Consider the following 25,334-nt stretch of genomic DNA (forward strand, 5'->3'; position numbering starts at 1 on the left):
CAGGCAACATATGTAAGATCACCCATTGGTTGGAAACTACAATTCTGATGCAATTGGATATGCTAAATAATCTTAAATATAATGAATTTGGAGGTACTAATTTTTTCCCTGGAGCAGATTAAGAAAACTCTTTCTCTCCATGCCTGACTAAGTCCTGTGATTACCACCACAACCTTAAAATTATCTTTGACAGTCATCTTTTCTGTCACAATTTTAGGTATCTGAAGAAATACGCTGGCATTCTGCAGATCCATTTAGTTTTCCTTTCAGCTTATCTTCCAAAACAATAGCAAGGGTAGGTTCATTAGCAAAAGGTTTTCTCAGAATGCTGATAGCCCAAGCTCTACCAAGTCTATATACGGTAAGAGCAATCATCCCAAATAGAAAGTGTGTTAAACTAGTTTTTCCAGAAAGTGGAGGATAAGACAAGGTTTAAGGTGCCAACACTTTTTGGGAAGGCTAGGTCTGATGGCGAAGGTAAGAGGAAACGTGAAGAAAAGCAAAGGAAGGTGAAACCAGTATGCTGTGATGTGTTACCACACTGGTTTCCGCTTAACAACAAGCCACAAAGAGACGTGGTAGGTTGCCTTGTCTTTATGTTACTTGGCACTCAGAGCTTGTTTGTAAGGTTTGCAATAAGAAAGCAAGTCTCTGAGGAGTCCATGGGGAAAAGAAAGAAAAGGGCAGTAATTTACGTAGTTGACTTCTTCCAGTTTCCTTTCCCACTGGTAAAGGTTCACCTCACAGAGAGCCAATTCCTCAAACTTTCAGGTTGCATCTTCCAACCTTTTGGTGGCCACACAGGAAGCCAAGTGGCGAGGATTTTTATCAAAATCAGAAAGTGGAGGGGAAAACAACACAGGCAGACTGTTGATCGAGAAAGAAAAAGAAAGAACATGTGGGAATCTGAAAAAACTAATCTAAGATTTCTGTCTCCATACAAAGGTAATGTCATCTGAACTTTTCTCACATGCAACAAACTATGAGACTTTATGTTCTAGTATTCGCATTCCAAAACTCTCAATTATTTTTCATGTTAAGCATATTAGGAAGACAGATATTTAAGATTTTAGGAAATAGAATATGAACCAAATATCTTAATACGTAAAATCTCATATATAAAAATATAAATTATATCAGCATAAAATATTTTCTTTTTTGAATACAAAAGATACAAAAGTGTTAAAAATACTTTTTAAGAAACTAGGGTAAATTCTTTTTTTCTGGTGAAATCCTTCATCTTTGTATTGTTCATATCAAAGTATAGTTTTAAAATAAAATTTGTAACATGTGGAATAAAACATATTGAATTTCGCAAGTCTGTCATTTAGAATTGAAATGAAAAAATTGAAGGATTTCATCACCACCAAACCAGTATTACAAGGACTTCTAAGGGACTTCTTTAAGACGGGAGGGGGTTTAAGGATGGGTGAAAGATGAAGGGATTAAGAAGAACAAATAGGGTGTTATACAGTAGTCATGGAGATGCAGAGCACAGCATAAGGAATATAGTCAATAATATTGTAATAACTAGGTATGGTGCCAGATAGGTACTAGATCTATCAGGATGATAGATGGGAATGGGTTTGGGGTCAGGGTGGAAAAGGTGAAGGCATTAAGAAGTATAAATTGATAGTTAATAGAGTATGGAGTATATAATCAACAATGTTGTAAAGATCACGTAAGGTGCCAGATGGACACTGGACTTACCAGAGGGATCACATCATAGACTGTGTAGATGCCTGAACAATGCGTTATAGACCTGAAAAGCTGAAATAGAATAATATTGAATGTCAATTATAACAAAATATATAGGTATATGTAGTCACAAGATGTGGAATATAACATAGGGAAGATAGTCGATGGTATTATAACAACTATATAAGGCATCAGAGGAGTAGTAGCTTGGGAGTGGGTTATCACTTTATGAGGGGTTTAAATGTCTAACTATTATGTTGCTTTGTACACCTGAAACTAACAAAAAAAATTCATTAGAAAACATATATATATATATATATATATATATAACTTCAAATTCTTGATATGCTCTATTCTACCACCATTATTAGTACCATAAGTATTAATCAGGAAAAATAACATTGCCTATTTTATCACTAAAATATGTCACTTTATATTTTGTGCCTTCCTATTATAATAGCTATACCATGTTAATTTAATACAATTTGAAAATTTCAGAAAGGTATAAAGTAATAAAATCACCAATCCATGCTCTAAACGCTGATTATAACCATAATTAACATTTTCATGTTTCATTTTTTATATAAGCATACATATTTTACATAATCATTAATATTTTAAATTGGTAATAAAGTTCATGTATAATTTTGCATCTTTTTCACTTAACATTATGTGTTGAACATTTGCCTATATATTAGTCTCCAAAAATAAAAATTTAAGTGGTTATTTAATATATCTTCATTATACTGATATTACATATTAAACATCCCCTTATTAGATACAAGCTGATTCTGTGATTTCATCATTAGAAACAATATTCTGATGCACAGTATTGTCTGAATTTTGATGATTTTCTAGAGATCAATTCATAGAAAAATAAAAGGCTAAAGAACATGAATTTCTGGAGAATTATTATTACATCACCATCTTTTTCCCCAGAAATGTTTGTATTTACACCTGTTAGCAGTAGATGAAAACGCCTCAATGAAAATGTTAGGCATATCCCACAGATATTGCATTTATGAGATATGCTGATTAAGTTCACAAACTCATCCTAGAAAAAGTGCTATATATCTCATTGCTTAGTATCACTAAGCAATTGCTTAGTATCACTAGTTACTTTTGAAGTACTCCCCTTGGGAAGCTATGGACTGACGTCAGCACCTAGTCCTCCCTTCAAAGCAATTTTGGAACTCTTTTTCTGGACTGGCCATGAGAGCTGCCATCATATTACCCTTGATGTCCTGAATGTCATCAAAATATCTTCCTTTCAATATTTCCTTTATCTTCGGGTAAAGAAAGAAATCATTAAGGGCCAGATCAGGTGAGTAGGGAGGGTCTTCCAATACAGTTATTTGTTTACTGGCTAAAAACTCCTTCACAGACAGTGCCGTGTGAGCTGATGCATTGTCGTGATGCAAGAGCCATGGATTGCTGGCGAAAAGTTCAGGTCATCTAACATTTTCACACAGCCTTTTCAGCACTTCTAAGTAGTAAACTTGGTTAATGGTTTGTCCAGTTGGTACAAATTCGTAATGAATAACCCCTCTGACATCAAAAAAAGGTTAGCAACACTGTTGCAAAAAGTTCACGAACTTAATTTAATGTAATAAATGTCCAATTAACAAAAAATGACCTAATTCCAAATTTCTGTACAACTTTAAGTTTCTCCCCAACCCACTGAAATCCTGGAATAGGGAAGAGAAGTGAACATGAACAATGTCTGTCCCTTCCTCTCATGGGGAGTTTGGTGGCTTTCTGGAAGCTTCTTCCAGTTAGCTGACATTGAGCCCTCCCCTCATTACCTCTGTTAATGGTAGTTGAGCCTCTGCAGTGTCCCTTCGCCCCACAATTGGATCTATGAAATGGTGGAGTCACTTATGAGAAGACTCAGTGAAGATTTCCTTCCTTGGGGTTCCCAATGGTCCTTTGCAGAACATGGAGTCACAGTTTACTCTCTACTAGGCCCTTTCTACATTGCTGTACTGCTTTCAGAATTCTCCTTACAGAGGGCAGTGGCCAGGTACTATGGTCCTCAAATTCCAACAAAATTATAAAACTCTTAAAACACTTCTGTTGAAGGCAATCCTCTTCACTTGAAAGGAGTAAGGGAAAATACCATAAAGAGGGAAGGATTGTAGAAGTAAATGGTCCTTTCATTTTTTTCCTCTTTCATAAGCTAGAGATGAGCAACAGGCTAAATGAAGCTGTCGAAATAGTTTCACAGTCTTGACATGTGCTGCAGAGAGAATACAGCAACTTCCTTTAGGATGTGAAGGGTTTTGGTGCAAATCGAATTGACAACAGGAAGGTTAGCATGTAAAACTCCAAGACAACAGGAAGAGTAGCATGTAACATTACCTTAGATACGTGCATAGTGTTTCTTTATATATACATGATACCCCTTTACCTCTACATTACACATGAATGTATTTAGAGTGTGGTGTATCTATGTGTCATAATAGAGATAAAAACATTTGGAGAAGGAGAGGAAGAGCCCACAACCGAGAAAAGTTATCTGAACCCATACAATATTTAAGGCCTAGGATACGACTTACGGCAACATTAAATCTTCAACAAGTGCTAACTTAATTTTAATGTACATAAATTAATTGTAATAGTTTGCAAGTTTATTCCTAGCACCTCTATCTGTAGCTACAACTCTGACTTATCTTTAGGACCTAACTGAGCATGTTAAGATCCCCATGAATCTGTTCCTCTGGTCTCAGTTGTAATGACATGCTAAACCATCTTCTAAGGATACTTCTTTAGATGTTGGTTAGTTTTGAAACTGGTGAGAAATCCTGAGGAAGCATCAATTCCTAAAATGTCCCTCAAGTTCTGGGTAAATCTAGTTCACATATCTAATTTTTAAAAGTCCATGCATCACAAGAAGTATCTTCATGAGGTCCTAGTGCCTATAGAAAGATATCAGCACAGAGACATTCTGAGGGTTTATACCTGACCTTTAGTTGGTTTTAATCACTGAAGTTCTCGACAGCTTAATAAGTTAAAGGTGCTAGGTCACAGTCTAACTTAATAAGGCCCGTTGCAGAAACTGGTCACCTCTGATTGCTCCCATAAGTCTTAGCACATCTGGTATACTGTCCTTGGGTGAGAAATGTTTTCCATAACTTTCTTCTTGTTCACTACGCTGCATATAAATTGTTTTTATTAACCTGAGAATGATACAGCGCTGTATATTTGTGTGAGCTTTTGCCATTTTCCTACAGAAAGAGAGTTGATTGTTTTCTCCAAAAAGGAATTAAACAATGTTTATCACCAATGTCTTCTCTTATATTTTTCTACCCTTACTTAATATGGGTCAAACTAACCTTCAGTTTGACATGAGATTAAAGAACTAAACATTGTAACAAGACACTTTGAGACAATTTACAATATGCCATAGTTGTGGGAAGAAAAGAGCCAGATAAAAACAATAGATCACTTTTAAAGACTTTTCCATAGGGCAACATTTCCAGATGTAAATATCTAGGAATACTCAATTGTATATGGAAATATATATATAGTTGGATGATTGGCACATTCCTTTGTTCAGAATGATAAACAAATTGATAGACAATCTATTCTGTTTTATTTCAATATATTTTACAAATCTAATGAAAGTCATATTTCTTCTTTCTTTGCAATTTCCCATATGGATAATAGTAGCATGGAAGTCGATCCAGATGGGTAAAACTAGTTTTATAGTGTGATGTTAGCTCTGTATCCTCTACCTTAACCTTACTCGTGAAGAATGCATCTCCAGGCCATTAGAGTGAAGTAAAGAAAATTGAGTGTCTTTATAAAGAAAGTGAACCAAAGGCAACATGACCATATCTTTATTAAGAATATTGTGCAGGTGGAAGTAGTTTATGCTGGAATCCATCTTATCTCTATGAAAGCCAAAATATTTGCATACTGAAGTCATCTGCCATCCTATCATTGACATTTATCTTTTGAACGAAAACATTGCTTGAATTCTTCTCTGATTAATCCTGCCTAAACTGAATTCATACACAAATAGTTCATACACATATTGTTCAAATAATATTACATCAAAAATACAAAAATACAAAAAAAAAAAAAAAAAGAGGAAGTAGTTAGACACCTTGTGTCTATTAGATACAAGGTAAAGACCAGTTCTGGTCACAATAAAGTCAATTCAATTATAGAATAATTAGAATTTCTCTTCTGTCAAGCTAATAGAAGTTTTCGAACAGGTGAAAACCATGTTTTCATTATATTATTTTTAATTTGCATACTAAAATGCTGAATAAAACCTGCTTATGCTTTTTTCCCATGTCACATTATATATCACTTATATAAATCTCTGTACAAAACAATGGTTTTGCCCTATGACTTCAACATTAGCAAGATCAGACTCTTTTGTATTCTTTCTCCCTTCAATCACACACTACAATCCCTTCAAACACCCAGGAGCTCAGTGTTTTTCTGTTGTTGTTGTTTATCTTTTGCTACTTCAACCACTCCTTCAGAATTTCCTTTAACTTCACATCATTGTAAACAAAGCTTCTTGTGACTTCAACATAACATTCTTAGATTAATACTTTTAACAGCATTGTCTACATACATGAATCTAGCTACCAGACATATCTGAATATACATGCAGATCTCACCATCTACCTGTTGTTCTTCACTTTCTCTCTCATCCCAGTCCAATGGAATGCCTTACTGACATCTTTATCAAGACAATATTAAAATGAAACTCCTGTAGTTCTTCCCTATACCCTGATCACCTTTCCCATCACATTTTTCCTATCTGATCATTTAGCTCTTGAGTCAAATGCACATCTAATAATTTTATGTTTTATATAGCATTTTCCATACATCCACACCTTGTCAAACTATCTTTTTTTCAGACTTTAAGGATACCTCTATTAGACACTTACAGAATCCAAGCGTTCTGATTTGCAATCATAATTGTATAATGATTGATCCTGAGAGAGGCTCAAAGATTTTCTCTTCTCTCTCTTACATTTGCAGCTGAGTAAAAATACTCTAGGTGGCAAAGACAGGATTGAAACACCAATCAATAGATTTCAAGTTCATAGCTCTTACTGGAACAGCTTACATTCACAACTCATAAGAACTTCTCCAAATGAGTCCTCTCTTCAAATTAGAAATCTTAAAAATGTCAGTACTCTAAATTTCTGTATTAGAGTTCTCCAGAGAATCAGAATCAATAGGACATACATACATAGATAGATAGATAGATAGATAGATAGATAGATAGATAGATAGATAGATAGATAGATACCAGGGGTGCCAAAAAATGTATACAAGTAGACACTTTGGTCAACATTGCTCAAGCAGCAGTTTGCCATAATCAGAAGTGTCTGAATGTTGAATGTAACCATTTTGAGGACCTCTTGTAAATGCAGAAGTCAAAAGTGATTTGTATTCCTCTTTTGTTATTGGTATATATTGAGTATTACAATTTTAGTACACTTTTCCTTTCTTAAAATATGTATACATTTTTTGGCACCCTCTGTAGATAGGTAGGTAGGTAGGTAGGTAGGTAGGTAGATAGATAGATAGATAGATAGATAGATAGATAGATAGATAGATAGATAGATAGATAATAGGAACTGGCGCACATGATTATGGAGGCTGAGAAGTCCCATGATCTGCTAGCTGGAGAATCAGGAAAGTCAGTAGTATAATTCAGTCTGAGTCACAAGGCCTGAGGACCAGAGGAGCTAATGACGTAACTCCCAGTCTGAAGAGGTTTCACTGGAATATGACCCAGAGCTGGAAGGCCTGAGAACCAGGAGATCTGGTGTCCAACATCAGGAGAAAAATGGGCATTCCAAGTCAAGAAGAAAAAGAATTTGCCTTTCTCTACCTCTTTATTCAATTTGGTCCTTCAATCAACTGGAGAATGGGCATCCACGTTGGTAAGGGGATATCATTTACCTACTCTACTGATTCAAATGCTAATTAACATCTCAGAAACACTTTCACAGAGACATGCAGAAATAACGTTTTCTGGATATCACTTAGCCCAGTCAAATTGATGCATACAATTAACCATCACAACTGCTCAGGTCTTCCAGCAAGTCCTAAGCCATGTAGATGTACATTGTGTTTCAAAACTTGTCAGAATTCCCTGTCTCATCCTTTACCCTACTAACCCTCCTTATTTTCTCAGGAATACTTACTTTTACTACATCTCTAGAATTTGCTTTTGCCTAAAAGCCATCCCTTAAGCATTGTCTTCCAAACTACTACAGCTGTTTTAATTTCTACTGCCTCCATTTTGTAAGGGTTCACTTTCCTTAACTTCTCTTCTCAGAATAGGTAACTTCCTCCACAAGTTTTGATAGTGTTATGATTCCTATAATAAAAACCAAAATTGTTTTTAATACATCCTAGGAGTCAGTCACCGTGGAAACACTGAAGATACTATGTATCAGGCACTTTGTATGCACCAATTCAGATACTCTCTGACTCACCTCTCTTGTACCAGGTGCCTATTACATGATTGGCTCTGATCAACCTCATGCACATACACCCTGATACCATTTTATTTCATGCTCATAAGATCACTTTTCCTTCAACTCACTATGGCATATTGGTAGGGGATTCGTTTCTATAACCAAATAATGAAGAAAGGAACTTGGGATTTATCCATATGTTGTAGTAGCCAAAAATGGACTACCATTCCATTTTGTTTACACTTAGAATTTGTCAAAAGGACCGTGCCAAGGGAAATCTTACCAGTAGGCAGAGAAAAAAAACAGTACACTTGGTCATTAATATGGAGGGAGAAGTGATCTGAAGTATTTCACCTCATGGACAGTAGCAATGCCTTGGCTGCTTGGTCACCAGCAGAGGAACAAAGTCAGAGGTTGGAGATAAGGACATGTTGAGTAGAGATAGTTCACTTTCCTTAACTATGATTTATAGTAAGAATATGAGGAGAGAGTAGCTTACATAAGATTTACTCAGGTAATATTAAATTATTCATTGAAGTTTCTGTACCATTTAAAAGAGGATGTAAAAGAACAAATTAAAAATATTCAGAGAGAAGAGTCATCTATTTTCTTTATTATGTAAAATTGACATAACCTTAATATATGCCTTCCTCTTCCTTCAACACTATCTTCTATTTTATGTTAAATTTTAAGGGCTGCTTATGGGAGGCAGCTTTATAATTTGTTTAAGATAAGTATTTTGTGGCCTCCTGCCATGATAGAATTTTCCCCAAGAACCCTGCATTTTTTTGTTTTGAGTCACTTTAAATAGTTTCTTCTACTAACACCCATCCTGGTCTCATTCACTGGTTGGTCAGCATACGATCTACTTAAAGAAGGCTGGGGGAAGAAAAACACCCTGAGTAACCTCCTTTTTGATATAAAAATTATAACTCCCAAGAGCCTCGAAGCATTGTAGTCCTGACTTGTTGACCTCGGTCAACTGTTGTGGCTGCTCATAAATGAACCCACCAATAAAGAAATTAGAAAAACTTTGGAATGTGGTTTTTTGGGGGCCAGAATAAACTCAATTTAGATGGAGGAAAAGAGACTGTCCATTTTATTTTTCAGCATAATGTCTATCACAATGAAGGACTAAAGAATACACGGACACACCAAGAGTTTTGTTTGTTTGTTTGTTTGTTTTTACATTTCTGGCTGCACATTAATTTCAGGTAGACACTCCTTTATCCAAGATTCTTTGTGTGCAAGCAGCTGCACTGTGGAATTATTCTGGTAGTTAAAAAAACAAACAAAACGTTATTCCTTTTGAAGTGATTAAAATAAGATTCTTTAGATATGAAAGATGAAATCATGTAGCATTAGCTAGAAATATTCTCTTATTCAACCTAGTTCTTTCTTCTCATCTATTTTGTTTATTCAAACATTTTATTCATTATCTACTATGTGAAAGGCACTAGGTAAAGTGCTTCATCTGTTTGCTTGATATAAAAAAATAAAATCTTTTGTTAGCTGAGTAATTCACAGATATTGCATTATCATCAAGCTTCTTCCAGGAGATTACTGAATTTTTATTTAGAGAAGGAGAACTTGTTGGATAAATTAAAATGCTTAACATACTGAAAAACAGGGTATCCTATCATCACATATGTGAGGGGGAAAAAAGCTGTTGCCAAAGTTAATAACTCATATACTTCACAGGAACAAGTTTGATTTTAGGTAGCTAAAGCATAATAGTTCCTAATAATTTTTTCTTTCAAATCTTTCCTGTAAGCATGTGTCTGCTTCTTTTGAGATTTAATTGTAGATACTTCCTACATTGGCCAGAAAAAATACCAAAAATCTGTGTTCTATTCAAAACACCACTAATTTTGCATTGGCGTATCTCCATTTGATCTCATTTCTATCTTGCTATTCTTCACACTTCAACTCAAGGGCAACAAACTTACCAAGTGGAAGTACTAGGTATTTGGGGTGGCGTTGATGGGCAAATTTCATTGCAATGTCGAGTAAAGCATTGGACTGGTTGCTTGTCTTCCTTATTGAATTGTTTGCCAAGGAAATCCAATCCATGATAAACAGACAAATGTCTGAGAGGACTGGGGCTCAGTCTCTGATGAGGCAGCTGCCTCCATGCTGTGTTTGTTATTCTAGGATATTGTAAATACTAATATTTTATAAGCTCTAGTTCAGTTTAGAAATGAATCTTATAAACATAATTCACTATCTGCAAATTTTTAAAAACACAGAGCCTGAAAGAGTCTTACTCTTGGTCAGCCTGTAGATTTGCCTCTCAGCTCCAGGAGCTGTGATAGGCAGAAAAAATTTGGATGTGCAAAGTCTTAACTACTCTGTATTTCAGAAAGGCAAAGAAAGTTTGAGTCAACATAACCAAATATAATTCCTAGTGATTTAAAATGACAGAATAGAAAAGAGTACCAGCATTTAAAACTTATAAAAAAAACGTTATAGCATGAAATTAAGGAAACCAATTTGAAAGGATAGGCTGAAAAAATAAAAACAGTGTTGGTTGTTTTTTAAAAAGGCACCAATTGAGGGTATTCTGCTAAAACATTAAACCAATTAAGTCACTTTCTTTTTGAATTCTCACCCTCATTTGTTTTTGTATCTAATCTATAGCTGTGGTCTCTTTCTCCCTTACATGCTTATTTATATATTCATAGAACCAAGTCTCCCATGATCTATCTCCATTATTTCCTTCTCTCTCACAATAACTCAAGTCTTCTTTAAGGTGGTTACTCTTCTGTCTATTAACCACTTAGGTTTACTTTGCAAAGAAGTACTTATCTGTGTAGGGTGCTTATAAGTCTACCCATTTCCTAGAAGTGCAACAAGAAAATCAAGACACCAACTCCCTTTTATATACTGTAGATTGACTTGGTTAGACAGCTTAGTGGGTATGCAGGCAAATGGAATAAGGACTGAAATAAAATCCATACCTGAAAACATGGCAACCAATAAAAAAATATTGCTTAATACATGGCTAAAACTGACACTACATAGGAGTAATAAAGTAGATGAAAATATTTTGCAAATTCTATAGTACTGTACACACATTACTGGAATTGTTTTTCCTTTAAGACACCGCACTGAGTGAATTAAATAAGATGCCAATTGCCTATTAAAAACATAGCCTTAATTAGAGTTGAGAACCCCCCCCCCTTTTTGTATTAAAGGGCAATAATGATGGAAAGACCTGCTACATGTGGGATCTTTCTTTTCTTTATCCCAGGTCGGTGATGCTATTTGGATAATAACTGATGAAAGGACTAGGGTGCCAACCAATTTGCAGTTAAGTGGCTAATTAAGACCCAAAGCAAAGCTGCCAGGAGGTTGGGTCTCCTCGCTTTAAAGTGACACATAAAAGCAATTAGAATGGGGCTGGCTTAGTTAGGACATATTTAAATTTGGACAAAAGTTTGGGCCAGTTATTATTTTATGTTAATATATTCCTCTGTAAGACAGCATTAGAGAGAAAAGGGAATCATTTAGGACGTAAGAAATAAATTAGAATATTACTTGAATTCTCTGAATTTCAGATGTGAATAAAAAGAAAAACTATAAAATCATTTCTGTGTTTGCATTCATAATGGGAGTGCTATATGTAATTAGATTTCCTAATCTTAGGGGAAAAGAGAATAGGTGCATGAAGCAGTTTATCCAAGAGGAGAAAATCTCTTAATTCTTGGCTGTGTGTCACCTGTCTGTCATATTGCATGAGTATGACACCTAGCCCAGACTGGTAAGATTTTTAGAATTGTTATATTTCAACTTGGGACAATCAGTGTTACGTTTAAATATAGCTGCTGTAATAGCAGAGGGGGGAAAACAGATTCTGGGTTTAGAAAGAAAGATTTCAATTTGATAAGGAAAAGTAGAGAGAATTGGAGACGATAGAAATTATAACACAAATTATCCATGTATAAAGGACTGGTGATTGGGGAGAGTAGACGACTTAAAATCATAGCTCCAGTAGCATCTCCGAGTCGTAGGGAAGCGCAGTCCATTTATACTTTGCTCTGGTGATTTATGATGTCACCATTAAACCCCTTGATGGCATTATATCCTTGTAATTTGCAGTTGCCTAGCATTTTTTCTATATACAACTCAATAATTCATTGTGTAGCTATTTCACACACACATAAACACACACATTAGTGTGAATATGTGTGTGCTGAATCTGTCTTCAGTGGAAACCATGATTTTTGATGTAATAATAAGTTGGGTTAATAAAAGGCAAGAAATCACGGGCTGGATGTGTAGTCACTGCATCATCAGCTTTGTCATGAGGCATCCTTAGGAGATATGCACTGCATGTTACCATAAACACATTCACTTAGATTTGGTATATATCTTTTTAAGAATTAAACAAGCAAAACTGTTTGTAAGGTCAGCCAAAAGTCATCTGCAAGGAAGATGTGAGATTGCACAGAGATAAAGAATAAAATATATTCAATTCACCTCAACATTATAGTAATAGGATTAAAAATAACAAGATTAGAAATATTAAACCTTCAGGCTAAATTCTGCTGCCCCAGGAGATATGTGGTTGGATCTTCTCACTGTCCAAGAGATCTGTTTCCTTCCAGAAAGTCTGATCATGGCCAGTAACTGTGACACCATAAAGCTGGGAAAGAGAAGGTTTTGGAACCTTTGCTTTAAGACTATCATACAACTAGTCATTAACATTTCTGTGGGGGTGAGAGGTGGTATTTCGCCATCTCTTATTCCAGCTTTTAAACTGACTTCTGTAATTATTCTCCAACGGAAACATGAATGCCAGCGACTTTCTGGGGAGTTATTTTTATTTCTATTTGAATATTTTAGCTACAATTCTGGATATGCACTGCTGGATCTGTGAGAATGCTGTTCTAAAATACTCCATTTATGAAATGACCCAAGAGCACATGCTGCCTGGATTAAATTTATCCCAAGATGAGAGGTTTTATCTCTAATCATCTGCTTTGTTGACTAATCTGGACACATTTTGTGCACGTTTGATGGTTGAGATGTAACAGGCTAAAGTGATCCAGATCCTAAAGGGAGGGGTATCCCTTTGTCTTGCCTTTGCCTTTGTGTAACAGAGATAATGAACGTAGCTGCTCTGAATTCATCCTGCCTTAGAGTAACATCCTCATTGAATGAAACTGTTAGTTTGATATGAGAAAAAGCGGGGTGCTCTTTTCAAAGCAGAATATAAAAGATCACAAAATTCTGTAAGTTCTCAGGAAAATATTATTTAAAGATGTAGGATAGCTTTTCCACAATGTGTTTAAAGTCCACATCAAGTATAGTTCTGAACAGTATTTGTTACTGTGGAATTGCATTCTCAGCTATTCTTTGGCCCATGTCACATTATAGTATCTTTACACGAGTCTCATATATTGCACTATGAGCTCCTTGAAAAAAGGAACCTTTACTTGCCATTTTTATATCCCCACCAGCATTCTACACAACTCCAGGCACATTGTAAGCATTCACTAAATAAATACATACCTTAAGAAAGATTGGCCGCTCCTCTGTGTTTAAGATGCTTCGTGGTGGATGATACATCCATGTTACCTGACGTAACTTCTTTCACATGGCTGCCTTTCTCTGCATTTGGGTTAAGTATAAATCTAAATTAGGATTAGATCTTGTGTCTTGCAGATCTGCCTTCCATGAAGTGAGGAAATCAGTAAGAACGATGTCCATAACAAACTCAATATCCAAGCCTTTCTCTTTGGAAGTTTTTAATACCAGTAAAAATAATAACAATAAGAATAATAATAATAACAACAACAATAATAATCAAATGAGAAACTCTTAAGAAATAGAGTTTGGGAGTGAGCATAGAATCATTTGCCTTTCAACTCTACTATACTAGGGTCTATCAAAAATAGTAAGCAGCTTTACTGCTGGCTACATTGTTCCCAGTAGGTTATTGTCTTCTCTATTAAGTAATTCCTTAATGCCCAGGGAGTTAAACATTCTGTTGAAAAGAGAGTTCTTAGCCTCTTCTAAGATTCAAAGCCTTACTGAAATGGTTTTCCTGATCTTACAATTTTAAAGTGCTACCTGTATATTTAAATGTGTCTCCCATAATATCTTTAGTTTAGTGATATTCCTAAGGTTATGCGTATTTGAGACAGATATTGTATAATAACAGTCTTACTCTGAAGCACATTCCACTTCATTTTGCCATACTATCTAATACTTTTTTAGAAACTTTCCAAACTTTTGGACTTTTCTAATTCTCATCCAAATACAAAATCATAGTAGTAGCTACAGAATAAAGGACAATCAAAGATATGTCAAGCCCTGTTTTGTTTTTCTCTATGGCTGATATAAGCACAATCTTTCCAATTTCCAGCCAACATTTTAGATGTGCTTAAGAATATTCACTGGAAAACGAGATCTCTTTAAACACATTTTGTGAGTGCATTTAATGTTTCTTCACTAATGAAATACATTCTTTACAGTTATTGTCAAAGGTAGAAAATTTTATTTTCTTGATTTTTAAATGGAGATATGATTCAATTATAAAACAGTTTTCACCTGAGATTAGTACATAATCAGAAATAACTTATTTATTTACCAATTTTTCCTCTCTTGCTTTTGATTAAAATCATAGACTATGGCCTTTGAACCTTTGCTAATTTCAGCTATTCAGTGTCTTATTGGTCTTGCTCAGGATGGGAGCAACTTTTGGAAATGGTATGTTGCTCTTCAATATCAAACTGATGTATTATTTGAAAGCTGACATAGTTTTAGCAGTTGGGAATTTTAAAGAGTGTTGCCAGAATAGATACAGCATACAGAGATACAGAGACGTGAGTCAGTGAGTGTGTGTGTGTGTGTGTGTGTGTGTGTGTGTGTGTGGTGCATGTGCACGTGTGTGTAATCCTAAAGTGAAGAGACATCTATTCTGGTAATAGCCATGTACTTGGACCCATCTACAGTTCGATTGTACATCAGTTATGATGTGTCTCTTTGCAACAGGAAGGATACCGATCTTGATGAATAGCTTAAAGGTAAGATCATTCTTAAAGGTGTGAGTGATTAATAATGGCTATGCATAGATTTTTTTCTAAGAGTGTAAATAAAATATATCATTCACATGAAGGGCAGGAGTTTGGCAGAATGATTCATAGTGCATTTGAAAGCATAAAAAGTCAAACCTAAGGTCTCTTCTAAGCATGTCAAAAAGGAAGCTGGTTTAGCCATTTGAAATATTTGAGTACATGTTGAAATATATGAGTGGGTGTATAAAAAAATCACATGCCTATGGAACATTAAAGACGGAACTAAGATTTTTTATTACCACCAATTAAACAAAATTAAAAATTTCTCCTTTGGTGGCTAAAAAAATAATAAGACAGGGAAAATTGAATAAGAGATAAAAGTAGTAGTTCTGTACTATAGCACTTAGACCATACATTTCAATTCAACCAAGGTTTACTATATAACCATTAGATTGAAGGTTCCTGTGGGAAGTTGCAGTATTAGCATAAAACTTGGCTCTACTGTTGTCAGCATGCATACCAAAGTACATAGCGCTTCATCAAATTATTACAACACAATACAAAAAGACTGGGAAAGAGGTCCTTTAAAGACAGAACAATTATTCTAGTGGGAATGTCTAAGTACAGTAACAAGCAACCTATATTGTTGGTCTTTATTTATTCTCCGCCAATACTCTAGAGCACATATTTTGACAGTGCATAAGATAACTAGTTTCATGATGATACAGCACTACATCTCATGCTCTCCTCTGGCCTAGTACCCCAGAGATTGTCCACATCGCAGAAAGAAAAAGTCTCAACCCTGGGTTGAGGGTGGGATTCAACTTTTCTTTTCTACACATTACAGGTGAATGGAGGAGCATTGCTTGTGCTTTTCTAGCATGAAGTGAAAGTGGAAAAGCAGATGACTATTTCCATAAACTGCATGAAAAGAAAAGTTGACTGTCAAGGATCAAATCTCTATCCACTAGAGATAAAAATAAGAATCATAATCTGTACTCTTTGAACAAGTGTTGGAGAGGTTGTGGGGAAAGAGGAACTCCCATACACTGCTGGTAGAATGTAAATTGGTGCAGCTGCTATGGAAAACAGTATGGAGTTTCCTCAAAAAATTAAGAATGAATTCCATATGAGCCAGCAATCCCTTTTCTGGGTATCTCCCCCCAAAAATTGAAAATATTTATCTGTAAAAATATATGTACACCTATGTTCACTGCAGCATTATTCATGTTGGCCAAGACATGGAACAACCAAAGTATCCTTCGATAGATGATTGGATGAAGAAGATAAGGTACATACGGAATATTACTCAGCCATAAGAGGAAATACTGCCATTTGCAACAACATGAACGGATCTTGAGATTATCATGCTAAGCAAAATAAGTCACACAGAAAAACTTGAAAACCATGTGCTTTCACTCATATGTGGGATATAACACTGAAAGCAGCAAACGAACAAGACAAAGAAAATCCAATAGATACAGACAACAGTTTAGTGATTACCAGAGGGAAAGGGAGGAGGAAGAGAGATAGTAAAGGGTAAAGAGGGTCAAATATACAGAGACAGAAGGGGATTTGACTCTGGGTGGTGAACCCATAGTGCAATATATAGATGATGTATTACAGAAATGTGTACTTGAAACCTACACAATTTTACTAACCAATGTCATCCCCAATAAATAAAAAAACAAACGTATCTATACAGAATAAAAATATGTAAATAATTATCTATATCTGGTAAGCACCCTAGTGAGACACTATCATGTGTTGTACTATAAGTTCTAACTGAAAGTTATAATGTCTCAGTGTAATTAAAAATGAAAGCATCAAAAGGCTCAGGACTAGGAAGGCGATAGCTAGGAAGGTAGATAATTGTAGTAGATGTATTAAAAGTTTACAATATATCCAAAGTTCCTCTATAGGATATAGCTATTTGGGGACTTTATAAAGACACACATATATTTTATTCACCAAATTTTAATGAAAACACATTAATCTAGAAGACAAATGCCTGGGGAAGTGATGTCATAGGAATGGTGGCAGCAGGGCGCACTTGTTGAGTTCTCCTCCAGATCTTATCACAAATGGGACATCTATAACCCATCAAAGGACCCTCTGTTCATCACTCAGAACAGCTAAGAGACTTGTGCAAGAATTACTTGAAGGTGGGCAAATTGGGCAAGCAGGGGAAGAGGAAAGGGAACGGAGTGAAGATGTGGCCTCATCTGTGGCGGTGGAAATGCGGCTGGCATCCGCAGCTGCAGAGACGCACGGGATCCCAGGACGGAACAGACAACACAAAAGCCAGGAGGTGGGCTCTTTCCCTGCATCCCACAGCTGACCTCTCCTGCCGAAGGGGCAGCATATCCAGCATTTGAGACAATAACCTACGCTGAGACCTCCAGTTGGGCTCTACCTCAGACAAAGGACACAAACTCCATACCTGGGCCCCCCCCTCCCCCCCCCACTCTTCCATTCCTAGCCCCCGTCCTTCCAGAGATTTAAACTGGCCCCTGAACTGAGGAGTAGTGTCAGATTACAGAGGAGCCTTAGTGCTAAGGCTCTGGGAAGAGCGGCATGCTGCTCTGACCCAGGGTAGAGGCTGGAAAGAGTGTGATTTTTGCTGGGCTGGAAAAGAGAAGACCCCTCCAACCCCAGCCACCACTCTTTCTGGCCTGCCTACGGCAGGGCAATTACAACTACGGAGGCATTCCACACACACACATGGAAGAAGTGCCCTAAGACTCAGGAGAACTGAACACAGGGCTGCTGGTGCTACTCTCAGTATGCACATGTGCAGGCAAGGGCAGAAACTGCACAGACTTTGTAGAAACTACCATCCGACTCATCAGCCCCATGCATCTAAATCGACAATCCTTTAGCCAGACTCATTAAAAGAAAGAGAAAGAGGACCCAAATTAATAAAATCAGAAATGAAAGAGAAGTGACAACAGACACCGCAGAAATACAAAAAATTTTAAGAAATTACTGTGAGCAACTATATGCCAACAAATTTGACAATCTGGAAGAAATGGACAATTTTCTAGAGGCGTACAACCTTCCAAGGCTAACTCAAGAAGAAACAGAAAACCTGAATAGACTGATTACCACCAGGGAAATTGAATCAGTAATCAACAACCTCCCAACAAACAAAAGCCCTGGAAAAGATGGCTTTACAGGTGAGTTTTAGAAAACGTTCAAAAAAGAATTATCACCTATTCTCCTCAAGCTCTTCCAAAAAATCCAGAAGGAGGGAAGGCTCGTAAACACTTTTTATGAAGCCATTATCACCCTGATCCCAAAATCAGACAAAGACATCACAAAAAAAGAAAACTATAGGCCGATATCTCTAATGAGCATACATGCAAAAATACTCAACAAAATATTAGCGAACAGAATTCAGCAATACATTAAAAAGATCATACACCATGATCAAGAGGGATTCATCCCTGGTATGCAAGGGTGCTTCAACATCCACAAATCAATTAATGTGATACACCACATTAACAAAATGAAAAACAAAAATCACATGATCATATCAATAGATGCAGAAAAACCATTTGATAAAATCCAGCAGCCATTTATGATAAAAACCCTTAAGAAAGTGGGAATAGAGGGTTCATATCTCAACATAATAAAGGCCATATATGATAAACCCACAGCTAACATCATACTCAATGGGGAAAAGCTAAAACCATTCCCCTTAAGATCAAGAACAAGGCAAGGTTGCCCACTTTCTCCACTTCTATTCAACACAGTGCTGAAAGTTCTATGCCAACAAATTTGACAATCAGACAAGCAATCAGACAAGAAAAAGAAATAAAAGGCATCCAACTCGGTAAGCAGGAAGTAAAATTGTCATTATATGCAGATGAAATGATACTATATAGAGAGAACCCTAAAGACTCCACCAAGAAACTATTAGAGCTGATAGATGAATTTAGTAAAGTAGCAGGATGCAAAATTAATATTCAGAAATCAGTTGCATTTATATATACCAATAATAAAACATCAGAAGGAGAAATTAAAAAAACAATCCCATTTACAATTGCTTCAAAGACTATAAAATACCTGGGAATAAATTTAACCAAAGAAGCAAAAGATCTGTACTCAGAAAATTGTAAGACACTGAAGAAAGAAATGACAGAAGATACAAATAGATAGAAACACATACCATGTTCATGGATAGGAAGAATTAATATAGTTAAAATGTCCATACTGCCTAAGGCAATATACATATTCAACGCAATTCCTATCAAACTACCAATGACATTTTTCACAGAAATAGAACATAGAATCCTAAAATTTATATGGGACCATAAAAGACCCCGGATATCCTCAGAAATCTTGAGAAATAAGAACAAAGTGGGAGGTATAACAATACCTGACATCAAGTTATACTACAAGGCTACAGTAATCAAAACAGCATGGTACTGGCATAAAAACAGACACATGGAACAGATCAATGAAACAATGGATCAATGGATCAATGGATCAATGGATCAATGATCAGTGTATCAATGGAATCAATGGATCAATGGAACAGAATAGAGAGTCCAGAAATAAATCCATGGCTATATGGCCATTTAATCTACGACAATGGAAGCAAGAATGTATGGTGGGGTAAAGACAGTCTATTCGATAAATGGTGCTGGGAAACCTGGACAGACACATGCAATAAAATGAAGCTGACCACCTCCTTACACCATATACAAAAATAAATTCAAAATGGCTTAAAGACTTAAATGTAAGATTTGAAACCATAAAATTTCTAGAAGAAAATACAGGAAGAAACTTCACAGACATTACCCGGAGTAAGATTTTTACTGATATATCCTCTCGTGCAAGGGAAGTAGGAGAAAAAATAAACATGTGGGATTACATCAAACTAAAAAGGTTTTCACAGCAAAGGAAACCATCAATAAAACAAAAAGTGACCCTACTGAATGGGAAAAGATATTTGACAATGATATATCTGATAAAGGGTTAATATCACAAATTTATTAAAAAACTCACTCAACTCAACTCCAAAAAAACAAACAACCCAATTAAAAAATGGGCAGAGGACATGAAGAGACATTTTTCTAAAAAGGACATACAGATGGCAAACAGACATATGAAAAAATGCTCAACCTCACTAATCATTAGAGAAATGCAAATAAAAACCACAATGAGACACCACCTCACCACAGTCAAAATGGCTATCATCAATAAATCAATAAACAACAAGTGCTGGCGCGGATGTGGAGAAAAGGGAACCCTTGTGCACTGTTGGTGGGATTGCAGATTGGTGCAGCCACTATGGAAAACAGTATGGAGGTATCTCAAAAATCTGAAAATGGAACTACCTTATGATCGAACAATTCCACTCCTAGGTATCTATCTGGAGAAATCCAAAACTCTAATTCAAAAAACTTTATGCACTCCTATGTTTATTGCAGCACTATACACAATAGCCAAGACATGAAAACAACCAAAATGCCCATAGGTAGATGACTGGATTAAGAAACTGTGGTACATTTATACAATGGAGTATTACACAGGCATAAAGAAGAAAGAAATCTTACCATTTGCAACAACATGGATGGACCTAGAGAACATTATGTTAACTGAAATAAGTCCAACAGAGAAAGACAAATACCATATGATCTCACTTATATGTGGAATCTAAAGAAAAGAATAAGTGAATGAACTAATCAGAAACAGTTTTGGAGACATAGAGGAAAAACTGAGGGTTGCTAGATGGGAGAGGGGTGGGGATGGGGAGAAGGTGAGGGGATTAGAAAACAGTCAGTAACCACAAGATGGCCATGGGGTTTTGAAAATTAATTTGGGGAATGTAATCAATAATGTTGTAAAGAGTTTGTGGAGTATCTGATGGACACTTGTCTCATTAGGGAGACCACCTCAGGGATGATGTAGATGCCTGATCACTGCACTGTACACCTGAAGCTGAAGCTGAACAATAATGAATGTCAACTACAAGTTTGTATGTATATATATGTATATGTATATGTATATGTATATGTATATGTATATGTATATGTATATGTATATGTATATGTATATGTATATGTATGTACTTACAAGAAGCGGAGTACAACATTAGGAATAGAGACAGTGAAAATGCAATGGCTGTGTGCGATTTCAGAGGGATAGTGGATGGGGGGAGGGAGGTTCACACAGTGTGAGGGATATAAAAGATAAACGTCTAAGTATTACTTTGTCTTGTGCACCTGAAACTAGTAAAAAAGAAATTTCCTAGAGGAAAAAAAAAGACAAATGTCATTTTAATATAATGTGAGCCATATATAAATAATCACATTGTGGTCTATGGGGAAAAAAAATACATACTAACCAATCATTCAGACAATTAAACAACTACTTTGAACCTTTCTCACAAATTTGGCTCTTTTCTCTTGACTTTGCCTCCAGAAAGTGAGGGTGAGCAAATCATTTCTTCCTTTGTCTCTCCTGTCTGCTGTGCCACTGTGGGCGTGAATGATTTTATGTGACTGTCTTCATCATCCCATGCGGCCTAAGTGATTAGGGATTCTGCTAATTTTCCAGACTTTTGCCTGTAGGGATTCTTCTCAAGCTTCGCTTTCCCTGTCCTTTAAAGGACTCTTCAGGGAGCAAGTGGGTGCCACTAACCATAGAGTGAGTTCAGAGAGGATTGTGCCTTCGTCCTTTCACAATGGTTGTTTTCCTGGCCAAGGAGCGAAATGAGATACATAGAATAAGAACAAGATGACAATCAGATAACATATATTTATTTGCAACATGAGAGAGAATCAAATAATTAAAGTGGTAAGACACACAGCCATACTCACTTTGGGTTTCCCCAAAAGGCATGTCCTCTAAAATCTATCTCTGATTTTATGCCTTCTCTGAAGGCTCTTTCATTTATTTTTATTTCCCCTTTATCTTGCTCTGACCTTCACCACTTCTGTCCTGCCCAACTCCTCAACTCCTCAAGATCTGGAAAGACCAGGTTTGCTTGAGCAAAAGACTTTCTATGCTGAGGTCCCTGACTATGGAGCCACTAATGGAGTCCAGATTTAGAACATGATTATTTTCCTATTTTATTTCTTTTTACTTCCCAATTCTTTCTTCATCACCATAGTTCCATTTACAGACTAGCTCTCATTTAATAGCCAACTAGCTCCATAACTTAGCAGATCAATGAGCAGCTCACCAAATGACCAGCAAAGAGATAATCCAGTAGAAAGTAATACAAGGATTTAGTTTCTTTCTCCTAGATTCTGCTCAGTTCTCGTCATCAACACAATATATTGTACAAAGAGGCAAAACTATTCTTTTTTAGAGTTGCAATTAACACTTCTATTCAGAATGTAGTCATACTTTAATTTTAATTCCTGTTTTAAATGCATTTTGTTTGATTCCTTTGTAATATACACATGGTCAGCCCAAACAGGTGTTTTAGTGAGACGTGTGTTTACTGAACAGGTCAGGTGAGGTATTTACAGATTGACTGGATGCAATTTTAATGACACAATCATCCTCAGGTGTGTGCTAACTCCTACTACATTCCAATGACTTATTTATCAACATCACAGAGTGCAGGAGGATTTTTCCCTTCACTTTAAATTTTTTATGGTGACTATTTGAAATCACAAGAAGGAGAAGGAGGAGGAGGAAGGGAGGCATAAGGAGGAAGAAATACTCCAGTGAAAAATAATGAAATCACAGGAATACATTCTAATGATGCTAAACTCTGCTTCAATTAAATTTAGTTCCTTCTACATCCAGCTCACAAGCCTCCTTTTGTGTCATCATGCTCCAATATACTTTTCAGTAAGTTCCAAAGAATCCATAAAGTATTAAAATTCCAGAAAAATTATTTCTTAGAGACCATATGTAAACACTACATGTTCGGCATCTGAATGTTACAGAAAACTCCTCCATTTGGCCCTTATGCTCTTCTAGAAAAAGCAGCAGTCCTGACAGTGAACCATGAAATATTCTGGAGGCAAATGGCAGAGTGCCAGTGTCTTAAGGGACAGCATTTTCCACTTTAAATAACAGACAAAATAAAGCTTTAAAATGTTCTTCGTGATGTATGAGTCAGTAAACCCTTCAAGGCAATGTAAGGAAAACCTTTTCTTCTTAAGACTGATGTTGGGAAGAAACAGACAAAAATTAAGAATTGCTCTGCCAGGCAGCATAAAGAATCAATTGGTGTCTTTCTGAAATTCAGGAAATTCAATGAATCGATAGACTGTTAGAAACCAGGCCACACACGCTGAAAGTGGTTCTTTATAAAGTACTAGATACCAGGGATAACACAAAGCTCTTCAGAAAGCACTGGGCACAAGCATGCATTAAAAAACACTAAATTGTGTATCAACAGGAAATGAAAACAGCCTTCTTCTTCTTTTTTTTTTTTTAATAGATATCTGCAAATGGGGACATTTGGCAAGGGTAAACCAATGCTTAATTGAAAGATAAGCAATTTACAGGTGAGTATTAAACTTTATTTTTTTCATTTCTCATTTGATTTTTGTCATTTCTAGTTCACTTACCCTGTCTCTAAAAATGGCAAAATCTCTGTCATGAAATAATTTGGATTTAATTGACATTCCCCAAGGCAAGCAAGCTGGTAGTATAATAATCCTTTTGAAAGCAAACACCCTTTGATGACTACAAAAATCAAGTATGATCAGAGAATTTTTGTTAGTCATTTTACTAGAGTCTATCTATCTTTATGTGGCCTATGACATAAAAATTAAAATGTATAAAAGGGTTCTTTAAAAATTATCAATAATCAGTGCAGCAGCTGTGTGCCTAATTTTTTTTTTTTTACATTATGATGGAAGAAACTTTAGACTGAACCATTTATCTTATCATAGTTTTGTTTTTTTAATTTTAATTATTTAATTAACCATTAAGATATGTGAAATTTGTCTAACTGAAAGCATCACAAATAAATTCTTATGTTTTCTTTCAGAAAATAAAATTTTAAAAAAAAGAAAGTGAAAGAAAACAAGAAAACTTTTTAAAATTTCCTAAGAAACTAAAAAATTAATTATCATAAGAAACTAATTTCAAATTTAGAGTTTTACTACTAATTGGTTTCTTGACATTATCACAGTGTTCATTCACTGACTATTAAGCCAGGATCATAAAACATATAGTATTGATTTCACTTGATCATACTATCCTAGATTATGATTTCTCCTAGAGGTGGGGTTTTAATTATGTCCAAATAATTTATGGGAAAAGCTTCTTCTAATGAATTTAGGACATGTAAAAATTTTAAATGTAATGTTTTCAGTAAATAATAATTAAAATCATAATGGTGACAATTACTCAAAAAAAAAAAATGTTTCACTTTCTATAGCAGACTTTGGTACAGGAAAAAGATCATGGTGTATACTCCACTAATTTGAACCATTTTAAAATGTGTCTGAATATATAGCGTGGAGCACCCAGTGGGTGATCAATGACTATTCTGCATTGTCTGAATTATGTCTGCTACCTCTGTTTGTGGGTTGCCCTATGTTGGCAATAGTAGCTCCTCACCCAAGGACACCTCGATTAGCCAAAGACCACTAGCGTAGTTATTCCAGTTATCCAGTAACTTCCTTCAAGTCTAAATATCTTTCTAAATTTTTCAAAACCATAATCATATGCTCTCTTATCTTAATATATAAAGTTTCCCAAACAACGTCATTATTCCTTGTCTTCCCAAGAGACCCTCCAGATCATCATTAATAAGATTTACCACTAACTGCACTGCAGATGTAGTTGTAGACTATATACTAGACCTACTGAATCAAAATCATGCTGAGAATTTGACCACATCGTATCCATTTTTCTATTTCTTTTTTACTCATACACTCAGGTAAATTGTACAAAATATACTGACTTTAAAACTCCAATTGACCAAAATTTTCTTTTCAAGGTGCAGATTTCATGGGCTCCTTGGTACAAAACAAACTATGGAGACTGAAATACAACAGGCCTTAATACTTCCACCATAATTTTGAGTTGCTTAAACTAGGCTCTGAGTTTACGTTCCTTATGGATGAGATGGTAAAACACTTTGTTTTTGTTTAAAGAAGACATTCAAAATAACTAGTATTTGTGTTCATCTGAAAGAAGCTGTCTGAGCCAAGAGCCAATT

General features: G+C 35.7%; 1 long non-coding RNA gene across 1 annotated transcript in view; it reads right to left on the bottom strand.

Moving 5' to 3' along the window:
- Positions 1-21,516: 21,516 nt before the first annotated feature.
- LOC141570684 (uncharacterized) overlaps positions 21,517-25,334 on the bottom strand; it is a 69,908-nt gene continuing 66,090 nt past the window's right edge. The window contains exon 6 of the long non-coding RNA XR_012495004.2: positions 21,517-21,893. This is a non-coding gene — a long non-coding RNA (uncharacterized LOC141570684). The remainder of the gene's footprint in view (positions 21,894-25,334) is intronic.

Source organism: Rhinolophus sinicus, chromosome 3, assembly GCF_057876585.1.
Source record: "Rhinolophus sinicus isolate RSI-liver-muscle chromosome 3, RSI-T2T, whole genome shotgun sequence".
Taxonomy (NCBI): Eukaryota; Metazoa; Chordata; class Mammalia; order Chiroptera; family Rhinolophidae; genus Rhinolophus; species Rhinolophus sinicus.